The sequence below is a fragment of the Borostomias antarcticus genome, assembly GCF_949987555.1.
Source record: "Borostomias antarcticus genome assembly, chromosome: 34".
Taxonomy (NCBI): domain Eukaryota; kingdom Metazoa; phylum Chordata; class Actinopteri; order Stomiiformes; family Stomiidae; genus Borostomias; species Borostomias antarcticus.
In genome coordinates, this window is record NC_140267.1 from 1,927,427 (window position 1) to 1,940,081 (window position 12,655).

Below are 12,655 nucleotides of genomic sequence, written 5' to 3' on the forward strand. Positions count from 1 at the left end.
GCAGCCACAGACTCTCCATTACATTAAGCATGGCCGAGGCACCCTCATTGAAAGTCGAAATTGCCATGCTAGCTGCTGCTTCAACCCTGTTTCTCCCTACAAAGACTGTTTTTGGACACCGTGCCCATATAACTGAGTTGAGACACTCGTTTGCATTTTGAGTGCCTCCGTGCTGCATGCGCTGCAGCAGACTATCGCTCGACATGCGGTGGTACACTGGGAGGAGCTTCTGCCCCACCTCTTTTTTTAAAAAGTTGCGAACATGGTGTTCATGGCTCTCAGGTGGTTGATCATTTTCCTCGGCTTTCCTATACCAACACCAGGAGGGGCTGCACCTGGTGTGCATGGGGTTGTCATCAGTGGACATACAGTGAAGCAGACTACCCCATATTGCCTCCTTCATGTTGTCCACTGAACGCTGGTTATTGAGAATTGCCCCCCTGTAATAATTTTGTAACATTTTGCATTTTTTGGCAGTCAGCTTACCTACACCCTTTCCCCCTAACTTCTTCTCTGCACTTATCTTCCTCAATGCTGTACCCATTCGCTTGTGGGCGTGATTAATACACTCTAACTTTTCTATTGCATGCCCAGGATATGGGTTCAGTCTAACCACTTCCCTAAATGCTGCACTGTCCCCATCTGACAGCATCTCTGTGTACCGCAGCTGGTGACGGTTCAGAGACCTGGCCCACATCCTCTTAGCTGACTCCTGCTCCATTGCCTTACTCGAACCTACAAAATTTATAGCACATTCAGTGTGTGTCCCTTTCCAGTCATTAAACTCCTGCTCTGTAATTTTGCTCTGTCTCATTGCACTTTCTTTCAACGAACAAGCATGGCAATAAGAGGACAGAACCTCATAATCTATCACCAGTCCTGTAATGAGGTCAATACACACACCGATTCCATAATGGGAACTAAACCCCCGTTTCTGCCATGTACCATCAAATGAAACACCAATACTTATCACTGCGTCTGTATCCTCCCTCAGCAACGCTGCGACCTCTGGGTCCACATCAGCATATGCCTGCCTTATCTGCTCTCTGCTTCTGTGCAAGGACTCCAGACCTCTCTCTATTTCAGCAACTGGAATTAAAACAGTTTATTCGGTCAGTTTATTGATACATGTAGAAAAAATGCCACAGGTAGAGAGGGGGAGACTACTGTATAATATTATAATGTATAGGCTAATATTCATTTATTAACCAATGTTTACAGTTCTGATATTGGCTAGAGAGAGAGAGAAAGAGAGAGAGAGAGAGAGGACACGTTTCAATAGCCTACCTGTCACCCTCTTGTCATGTTTCTGATATGTTTTCAGATGAAGCCCTGGGATCCCTAACACTTTACTAATCTTTTTGAGAGCTGCATACCCCAACCCTAACTCGTGCGCTAAGAGGACCATCCTCACATTGACATCAAATGCAACATCATTCCTAGTTGTATCATGAAGCCGAGTCGATGTGTAGACACTTTTGCGATAGCCATTCCTCTCACAAAGACTGCACTCTAAGAGTAAAGTACTACAGAACCCACTATTCTGAGGATCTATGTTAATTTTAAGACCAGTCCCTGCACAATTAGGACAAATCAACCCAGTTATCAGCTCATTCAAACGCGCCACATGAATGATTAACCATTTCTGAGTAGCAGCCTCATCTCCCTGCTGCTCACTGGACATGCTAACGTTAGCCTCCTCTTGCTCACTAGACATGCTAGCACCGGCTAATGACAACTTGCGCGAAGAGGCACTTTTTGTCTCATAAATGTCATCCTTATCATCCTTTCCATCTGGTTTCCTGTTCGATCTTGCGAGCAAAAGCTGTTGTTCTTGATGCTTTGTACGCTTCGAATACTTCATAGACGGCATTGTGACTAGAGTTTGAGAAACGGGGAAGCGTGTCACATGACGATTCTGAACCAATCACGTTCTCAGAAATCATCAACAGCCAATGAGATTTCACGATTAGCATCAAACCCGCCTTTGTATTTCCACGATTGGTTGCTGATACAAATGAAACTATCAGGTTTGGTTGCGATAACATCATGCTCGAGAGAGAGATCTTTCTATCGATATATAACATTCGCGGATCCAAAAGACGGCCGCGCTCTGGTTCGTTGCGAAAAAATGCTAACTTTTCGTGATTTTAGGAAGAATCTACAGACGCACACAGACTAAATGAAGTAAAATAAACATCTAAATGCGTATTTTTGATGTTTTATTTCCACTAGTATGAAAGAAGACATGTTATGGAAGCAAACTAGCACAAAATCTCAAATTTGACCAGGGCGTTGAAAAACGATGTTTTCACCTACCGTGTCTCCCCTTAATCCATCAAAACCACATTTGGCACACTCATCCGGGACATATCCATGACATCTGTCACCAAGCCTCATGTTGACATCTAGTGCACTCTAGCGCCACCAGCGTGTCAAAGTTGGAGTTGCGTTTATGCCAGTAACTTTTGAACTGTATGTCCAATCTTCAAAATTATGGTAGCAATGGATTCCCTGGCTCATGCTGAGTTCAAAACACCCCATGGTTTCATTATTACTTCATTTGTTTGATTGCAGAATGAAAGGAACACTTTTTGTCTTCTGCACAATTTCACCAGTGTCAGAGTGGTGAAAGGCGCATTTTGGAAAAAGTCACACATTTTCTAAACTGCCATCCCTCTTCCAATTCTCACAGCTCATACACATTTTATATATCAAAACATTCACACGACTCTTGGGATTCATAAAATCAAAAAAGCTAAGCTCTTCGATGTATATTTTTCACTCTGTGACAGTTCGAATAATGACCCCCCCCCCTCCATTGAAATCAATGGAGCCACACTCTAGAAAATCTCTCTCTAACTGTTTCTAACTCTTCACCTCTCCTACACTTCTGAAGACCGAAGGACATATTATACATGGAAATGTTCACGTGATTGTCTGGATTCTGAAGAAGTAAATAGTTGAGCTATGCTATGTATACTTTTCGCTGTGTGCCAATTTAAACAACGACACCCCCCCCTCTCACTCTACCAAGAGGAAGCAACCCTACCAGGTGACATTAATTAAGTGCTCAGGACTCACTCTACCAAGAGGAAGCAAAAGCTGACATTATCCACTCAAATCTGCGAATTGCGTTCCTAAGATCCGTTGTGGAACAGCGGGTAGCGCATCAGTCTCGCAAGCAGCGAGTTCAGGGTTCGATTCCGTTTCATCCAAAATGCCTTCTTATAGTTATTGTAATTATGCTGCTGTGGAAGTCAATGGCAGACAACCGAATCGTTGTCGGTCGCTGCTGCCAGTTCAAAGTTGTGAAATTTTGCTCACAGACCAGGGACTCTTGTGCCTATTGTTCAGAGTAAGTAATATGTGTGACTTTCGAAATTCTCGGAACCATCCTTGACCCTTGTCAAACATGTCGCCACGTCAGTCTAGCCTTGTACTTGCACCATTATGTTTCTACCTTTTCTTATTATCATCCTTTTTTTTTTTTTTTCTTTCTTTATTATACTCTTCTGCCATTGGAGTCTATGGCAGCCCATAGAACCGTATGGTAGAAAGTTATGAAATTTGGCACACTGATTCGGTACAGTCCCCTGACCCCTCTCACCAAGACCCATGTCCTCAGCTCCTACACTCTAGCGCCACCAACATGTCAAAGTTGCCAATGCATTTATGCACGCCACTTTTGAACCGTAAGTCCAATTTTCAAAATAAAGGTGCTATATGATTCCTTGGCTCAAGCCGAGTTAAACAAACCCTATTACGTCTTGCATACTATATTGAATTGTCTGCCATTTTGGATTTAGTGAAAAACACTTAAAATGCTACTCCTACAGATTTTCACTAATCTGCAAAACAAAATAATACACATTATCTGGAGACCAATGTCTACAAAGGATTGATTTGAATTGTTGATATTCCAATGCGTTTGCTTGTGACAGCCAATTGAATTTGGCGACAAAGCCACCAACGGCTGAAATGCCTTGTGGACTAGGGCAATTCTCCTTTGCAAGATCAGGCATAGCACAGTGGATAGGGAGTCGGCCTTGCAAGCAGCAGGTGCAGAGTTCGAATCTCGTTCAACCACATGTAAGATTTTCCTCCAATCTGCATGAAACGTGATAGGCCTACACAATATGTAGACTAATCCTAGTCTACAAAGGTTCAATATGATTTTTTCTAATTTTCCAATGCGTTCGCTTGTGACAGCCAATTGCATTTGGCGACAATGCCGCTAAACAGGAGTTGTATCAGAAATGCTTTAATAGCATTTCATTCAGGGCCCTTGCACCCTCTGGCCTTTCCAGCTGACATTAATTAAGTGCTCAGGACTCAGGCTCAAGTGTGAAGGGGCGGAAGGGTGGTTTGCGCACTCAGATTGGGATTCAGCTAATGTATCAAAACCACATTTGGCACACTGGTTATGGATCCCCTGTCATCAAGTCACATGTTGACAGCTTGAGAATTAGATACCATTCATGTCGTTTTAATCTAATATATTTTTATACACTTGCCTTTTTATATAATAGCCTTGTTCTATTAAAGCTGTAAATGGAATGCATGCATTCTGCAATCATACACACTATCAAACAGAAATACCATTAAGTTATTAAAGTCGAAATTCCTTTATAAACACAGAAATAACTACTTAAACATGACTATATCACACATACATCAATTATACATAGCCTACAGTATAATATCTCTACAGAAATGCACACTTTTAAAAATGGGCCTCCATAACCTTAAATGAGTAGATGGCTGCCTAGGGGCCTACTATTAATATTAAATATGAATCCATAGCCGCTAACTTCATGAGTAGGTTCAAGCCATCCCAAGTCATCATGGGAGTAACGTCAATCACATCTCAAAGTCATGTGTGACCAAAACCAACGTTTTTACAAATTACCGTTAAGTTATCATTCGCAAGATCAAAATGCCGAGAAGATATGGAAACATTATTTCAAGCAGTGACGAAGATGGCCAGTTGCCTATCTGATAAAGTAATCGGTGTACTGCTGTCAAAACCTCATCCGCTGAAATTATATGTTCGCACGTCTTTCTCATCCCAGCCATTCATGATGAACCATTTCAGTTTAAATAAAGGGTAGCATGTGACTGAAATAAATGATTAGGCCAGCTGAGAAATGCGAATTTATATTGTAGGCTAACAGTTACATTAACACATTTCTCAAAACGTAGGCTAAATCAACATTCACATTTTGTCTTAAGGTGTTATTCTATCAGTAGCCTAAAAACATTTAACTTCATGCAACTAGCTAATGACCAAAACGTTTAATAGGGTAGACCTATAGGCCTACGCCAACTGAGAAATTGAGTCGCTCTAGATATTGTAGCCTAATGCACACATTTATCATGTCAACATTCACGTTGTCCTACAGAAAGGTGTTGATTCTAATCAGTACAAACATTTGACTTAATACAATTAATAACCAAAACTAGCTATACATACGCATATTGAATGTGTTCCTCTTCTTGAAATGTTCGTCTACTGATTCAACGCTCTTCAGACTCTGACAGACTTCAGGACGCGCTCTTTACGTTACGTTACGGTACGGATTCAGTGTGTGTGCGTGCTATAGAACGTTACGTTCGCATGTTACGTTATGTTACGGTACTGTCGCTGTACGTGACGGGCGTTAGCCTCGTGTCACCAGGCTCTCCTCGGGGGTTGACTTTGAACTTCATCTGCCATCCATCCTGTGAGTATATCTGTTAATATTAACCATCTACCATGTAAAGTTGTTTTAATAAACCGTGCTACTATCGATGTAACTCATTGTTTTTCGATAGAGGCTCAAATCATGTGCAGACGATTAATATAGCTAGCGCGTAGCCGCTAGCTAACTGAGTAACGTTACCGCTAGCCTGCTAACGTTAGCTAGGTAGCACGAACGAATGTTATCTGCAAATACGGATTAGCTAATATAGCTAGCTAGCAGGCTTGCCACGATGGAAAACAGTTGTAGTTTGTGAGTGAACTTAATCTGCTTCTCATTGCCAGGTCCTACTGTACATATGTGGTTTACAAATAGACTGAAAGATCATTTTCTAGCTGGTGAGCGAACTTTAATTACTTGCTTCTCATGGCCAGGTCCTACATGCATGGTGACTGCGTTCTGCAACCCTTCCGACCACTACGCTCTGCTACTCAGGTAGGTAGGAACTTTAATCATACATTATTATTGACTTTAGTCATATTTCAGACCATTCATGTCTTCAGTCTTACAATATTTCACTTATCTATATAGCAAAAGGCAATCTTACAATATTTAACTTATCTATATGGCAATCTCTGTCTCTAAATACAGTTTATATTTCTCTCTTTCTGTCTATCTGTATCTATATTTATCCGAACTGTGTAAGTAACCATGTATCTTTATCTGCCACCGCCCCTCCTTTTCTCTCTCCGTCTATCTTTTAGGGTCAAAAGGGTAATCTACAGCTGCCATACCCCTGGCGCATCCCTCAACAGAAGCTGTGTGTGTGTGTGTGTGTGTGTGTGTGGGAAGTACTTCAGTCAGGAGAGTTAAAGACACCAGCGTGTTCATACAGGAGAGAAGCCATACCACTGTGATCAGTGTGGGAAGAACAGTCAGTCAGGAGAGTTAAAGACACCAGCGTGTTCATACAGGAGAGAAGCCATACCACTGTGATCAGTGTGGGAAGAACAGTCAGTCAGGAGAGTTAAAGACACCAGCGTGTTCATACAGGAGATAAGCCATACCACTGTGATCAGTGTGGGAAGAACAGTCAGTCAGGAGAGTTAAAGACACCAGCGTGTTCATACAGGAGAGAAGCCATACCACTGTGATCAGTGTGGGAAGAACAGTCAGTCAGTCAGTCAGGAGAGTTAAAGATGCACCAGTGTGTTCATAGAGTTAATCCAAGAGCTTCAGAGAATTCACAGAAGAAGGACCCCATCTTTGTAAGCAACTCTGTGTGTGTGTGTGTGTGTGTGTGTGTGTGTGTGTGTGTGTGTGTGGTCCTTTTCACAGTGCTGTTTGCCTTCTATCGCGTGTGTGTAGCTTCTCTGTTGTAAATCACTTGTGTTATAATTGCTGTTTGTTATAAGTTCAAACTAAGCAATTAATGTATGTATTTGCATTTCCAAAATACATTCAATATGTTTTACTCTTAGAGTCTAAAATTTAATAATAAAAATTGGATTATGAAGTTACTTCTGTTGCATTAACTTGTTCTCTGTTTCACTTTTGCATTAACTTGTTCTCTGTTTCACTTAAATGTGCTAGGGGGGACTTAAACCTATTTCTTTCATAGTAATTTTCCTTTATACTTTTTTGCAAGTATGGCTGTGAAATAGATATTCTATTCAAAGTGGTCAAAAAAGGTATATAAGGTATATATCCTCTAGAAAGTAATGCTCCCAATACAGAATCATTTTGTGGGTTTGGTGCAAGTGCAGTAGCCTACTGCTAGGTAGCTGCAAGTGATAGGTTGCAGAGATGGATAGAACAGCTGAGTGTTTGTGGTATTGCGATATACATAGTATGGGAAAGAGGTTAACACTTTATTTTTTTTTTTTCTTACAGGAGTCCAGTGCAACTGACCAATGTTCAGTTCAAAACCGCTAGAAGGAAACCTGGGAGCATGGACATTCTGGTGGGTGCACGGTCTCAAATGACCCTGAAGCGGAAATTGGAGTTCCCTTGTGCTGCTCGTATGGAGTGTGTGGTACCAGAAAAGACACTGGAAGAGATCAGAAATGATGGTAGAGAAGACTCTGAGGTATGTGTTGGAAATGTGTTTATTTGATGGCTGGGTATCTATAAAGTATTTGGGGTTTATTGAAGCAATAACTCATTAAGGTGTGGTATATGGCCCTATATAGCAGCAAAACCCTCAAGTAAGTTATCGTTTAATTCTTGGCTAATTCTAACACCGTGTCCTAACTACACGCAACGCGAGCGAACGTCAGCAACAAAATGCGTTCCATTGCTTTGTTTTCTATTGTAACATGAGCGTGCAGACATTACACGATGTGTGCAGAGAGTGGCATTGGCACTAATAACCAGTCGCTCTTCATTATTTGCTATACTCGCCTAATGCATGCCTGCGCGCATGCGTATTTATCAGTATCTTTATAGACGCAATTCAAGCATAGGTGACACGGTTAAGGCACAGTGTTTGCGGCGCTGGCACGAATCACCCCTCATAGTGCGTACACGTGTGTGCGCACATCTACTTGTGTATAGGGTACTTGGTGTTTGTCTTTGGTAATTGTAGAGTAGTGATATACGTTGTTAGCTGAGTCTGAACCTTTATGTAATTGTAATTGTCTGTGTATTGGCATGTTTTTCAGGTGACGATCACCGTGAAGATTGTGGAGTTGAAGGAGAAGGGGCACAGGAACACCAAGCATGGATCACGAGACATAACTGTCTATATAGTTGGTGATCAGTCAGCAACAATGACCTTGAGTGTGTGGGGGGGTGGGAAAGACATGGAAGTGAATAAGTGGTACAGCTGTACTTGTGTGCTAACAAAAGAGTTTTCCAATGATATTTGTTTGTCAACCACTGCAAAGTCCACTATAACCATGATTGCTGACCAAGGAGAGGTGGTACAGCATGTGAGTGATATCAGGGAAGTAACTGTAGAACTAGTAGCCACGCAAGTTAAGAACATTTTTCGTTGTCCTAATAGGCATATCATCCCACATGTTAATGAAATGACACTATGTTTGCGGTGTTCAGAATGTGACATGACATATCGTAGGAAGTCAATAAAGGCAGAATTGACTGCAGAAATGACTGTAGAAGAGGAAAGTGGAAAAAAGTACAACGTGCATGTTGGGGATAGTATACTGAGGGGAGTGTTGCAAGACCACAACAGTAGTGATGTTTATGCTATTGAGCAAGAATTGTTTACGCACGAGAAGGTCCATCTCAAACTCGTATCAAAGAGTGTAAAGGAAATGCAGTGGGTGGGTGTAGACTCCTGTGGAGTAGACACAGTGTTTGGAGGACTCAATGGAGTCTTTTCTTGAATGGGAAGGTGATGTGCCCATTGAGTAGGGAGAGTGTAGTTCCTCTGCAGGAGGTTGTGTCCTTGTGCAGAGCAAGAGTCCGATGGGACATGTGACTACTAGTAATGGGGCAGGTATGACCAGGCAGAACAGAGCAGGAAAGAAGTCGAAAAATGAATAGGGAGGTTTTTTTTTGTGCAGTAGTGAGATGTGCAGTGATGGCGTTTGTGTACAGTGGTACATTAATTTGAGATATACTGTTGAAGTATTACATTTATGTTCTTTGCATGCTGTGCAGAATTTGTTTTTTTTGTAGAGACGCAGGTTTTGAACTAGTGACCACTGACTAGTGCAGATTTTTGAAACTGCTTGTATTTTTTTCTTTGAACCAGTGTGACCACTGAGTACTACACAAACTGTATTTTTTATTTGAACCAGTGTGACCACTGTGAGTACTACACTAACTGTGTATTTTTTCTTTGAACCAGTGTGACCACTGAGTACTACAGAAACTGTGTATTTTTTATTTGAACCAGTGTGACCACTGAGTACTACACAAACTGTATTTTTTATTTGAACCAGTGTGACCACTGAGTACTACACAAACTTTATTTTTTATTTGAACCAGTGTGACCACTGTGAGTACTACACAAACTGTATTTTTTTATTTGAACCAGTATGACCACTGTGAGTACTACACAAACTGTATTTTTTATTTGAACCAGTGTTACCACTGTGACTACTTGAGATTTTTGTATTTGGAACCATGACCAACAGTAAGCCAGAAGCTAATTTATTTAATGGTTCCACATATGCTAAACTCAATAAATAATGTATTTTTCACCCTCGATCTTAGAGTCTTACTAATATGGCCAGTCTTATGCACAATTTCACCAGTTTAGAGTGGTAACAACATAACATACTAGAGACAATTGCATGGACACAAGCACTTACGGTACAGACAATCACATATAGTACAATAATACATATATACAATATAGGCCTAATACATATATACAATATAACCAGTCCTCCGCGGCAACTCCCAAGGGCTGGCACACGGGTGTGGGAAAGACTCATCCGCTGCCCACGAGTGTTGAGTATTAGACCAGCCTACTTTTCTTGTTTTATTGAGCTGAATGATTTTCATAGTTTGCAGTGGTTGAAGTTTACAGTGGTTATAACGTTTGCTGTGTTTACCAAGTCTGCAGTGTAGTTGCAGTCCGACAAACATATCTCTAAAGCCTTCAAAACATCAGTCGTATTTGCTTCATCTTTTGCGTGGTCAGCTTGGCCCCCACAACGCTGCTTGCAGCTTTAATTCTGTCCTGTTGTTTGTAACTTAGTGTAACGAGTGCTGAATGATTGTGAACAGGTCACACTTGAAAATGAGTCCTCTGAACTCAACGTGTTTTTTTACCTGTATAAATAAAGGTTAAATACATTTTTTTTTTAAAGAACACAAACCGGTCTCATCATCAAAATAACAACCACCCTCTGTATACCTACGCTCTTACCTTGTCTGGGGACCCTAACATTTATGTTTTTTATGATATTTTATATAGATCTATATGTGCATTGTTTTATTATTGTCTTAGTGTGTATGCATGTATTTATGGTTTTAAGCACTTATATTTGTTTTATCCTCTTATACAAATACATAACCCTCCCTATGTTATGGCTTTACCCGCGTCTCACCCTTACATCAGGCCTACTGATATGGACTTCCCCTCACCTATCCCTTACCCTAACCCACTGACCTGATGCCTCACCCTAATCCTCCAGTACACTGGAGCACCTGGTCCTGGCATCATCCTACGCCCAGGCCCCCTAATTTACTGGACTCACCCTCATCTATCTCTTACCCTAACCCGCGGACCGGGTACCTAACCCTAACCATCCGGCATACTGACAGACCTAGTCCTGGTCCCTTCCTGACACAGTAACCTCCCTATGTAATGGCTTCACCCGCGTCTCACCCTTACTTCAACCCACTAATCTAATGTCTCACCCTAACCGTGGAGGCCTGACCTTCACCCCTTGAGTTTGCTGGCAGACCTGGTCCTGACATCATCACAACGTGGTGGCCTATAGAATTTATGCACCCACCTTCATCCCATTTTGGTCCCATCCTGCTGACCTGAGGACTGGTCCTTACCCTCCGATTTATTGACAGACCCGGTCCTGGCATAATCCTGGAGGTTTGACTGGCTATTTCGGGGGACCCACCCTCATCTAACCCTGACCCCTAACTGCTGACTCGGTACCTGACCCTAGCTCTTCATTACATGGACAGAATTAGCCCTGACTTCATTTTGATGTATAGGCTTGTGTATTATATGGACCCATCCTATCTACCTCCCATCCTGACCTGAGACCGGGCCCTCTGCTATTTGACGGAATTTGACGCGCTACTGAATTCAGCTCTATTTCATCCTTGTTCCGTGGCCTCCGGATATTTGGACTTGACCTATGTTGTTTATTATTGTGGGCTTACATCTAGGTGGTGTTCCTGGTATTGAGTGGATTGGTAGTAGAGTGCACTGTTGCTCAGCTATACGGGGGAGGACAATAGTTTCCTCTTCCTGTATCTCTTGGGGAACGTCAATCTTACCAACCTAACCTGCCAGATACTGCAATCCTCACAATCCAGGCCCCACCCAAGATGGCCAACGGTTCAACCCTGTGTGTATAAGCTCCTTGTGAAACGGGGCCTCCTCCTTTGGGGTGGTCTGTCAGTCCAGGGGGCTACTCAACACAGTTTGGGTTACCGGGTTCTATTGTTCTTCTCTCTTTGCCCCCAGGATCTACCTCTACCGTGGGGGCCCTGGAGCCTCAGCTGGCCTGGACGGATACCCCAGGTGCCCTACCCTGGTTTACAACCACCCTCCAGGCGTGGGACTTCTACCTCATCTCCGTGTGGTTGATTGGTGGATCACAACTTTGGGGCCTCTATCTGGGTCTACCTCGTCACCTGATGCTCAATGGGTTTGCCAGGTAATGTGTTGATCTATTTATTTACTCCTTGCATTGCCTTTCCTTTTTTTGGACCCCTCACAATGGATAGGAACCCCTCCCAGACGGTTTGGGATTTCTACTCCACGGATGGATTTGGCCCCATTTCCAGGATGCACACTGGACAGCTCTCTCAGCCGGAACTACCTGTCAGGATTCCATTCTACTGTCACGCCCATGTTTTTGATGGAAGGAGGACAGCTGTGATTGATACGGTCGTTGTCTGTGGGAGGAAGGATCTCTCATAGGGGATCTGCTAATGGGATTTGGTTTCCTCGGGGGGATTCATGTGCTTGTGTAATGTCTCTCCCATGACGTATTTTCTCTCCTTTTTCCTCCCACAGACCGTCTGTCCCTCCTCAGAATATCTACTGGACCGAATTCCCTCTACACCTCATGGATCCCACACTCCTGTTGTTCAGTTCCACGGTCTTCCATACTGCACGTGACTGATTATGACCGACTGTTCTCCTGGGGCAATCAGTTTTACTGTGACTACTTTAGGATTCATATTACTGGTGGTAGGGTTTTGGTCTTAGGGTTATGGCCCGGATATGGCTGTTTAATGATGGGTCCTCGTCAATTTCTCTCTGGACATTATAAGGCTGGGGTTTTGGGGTCATTAGG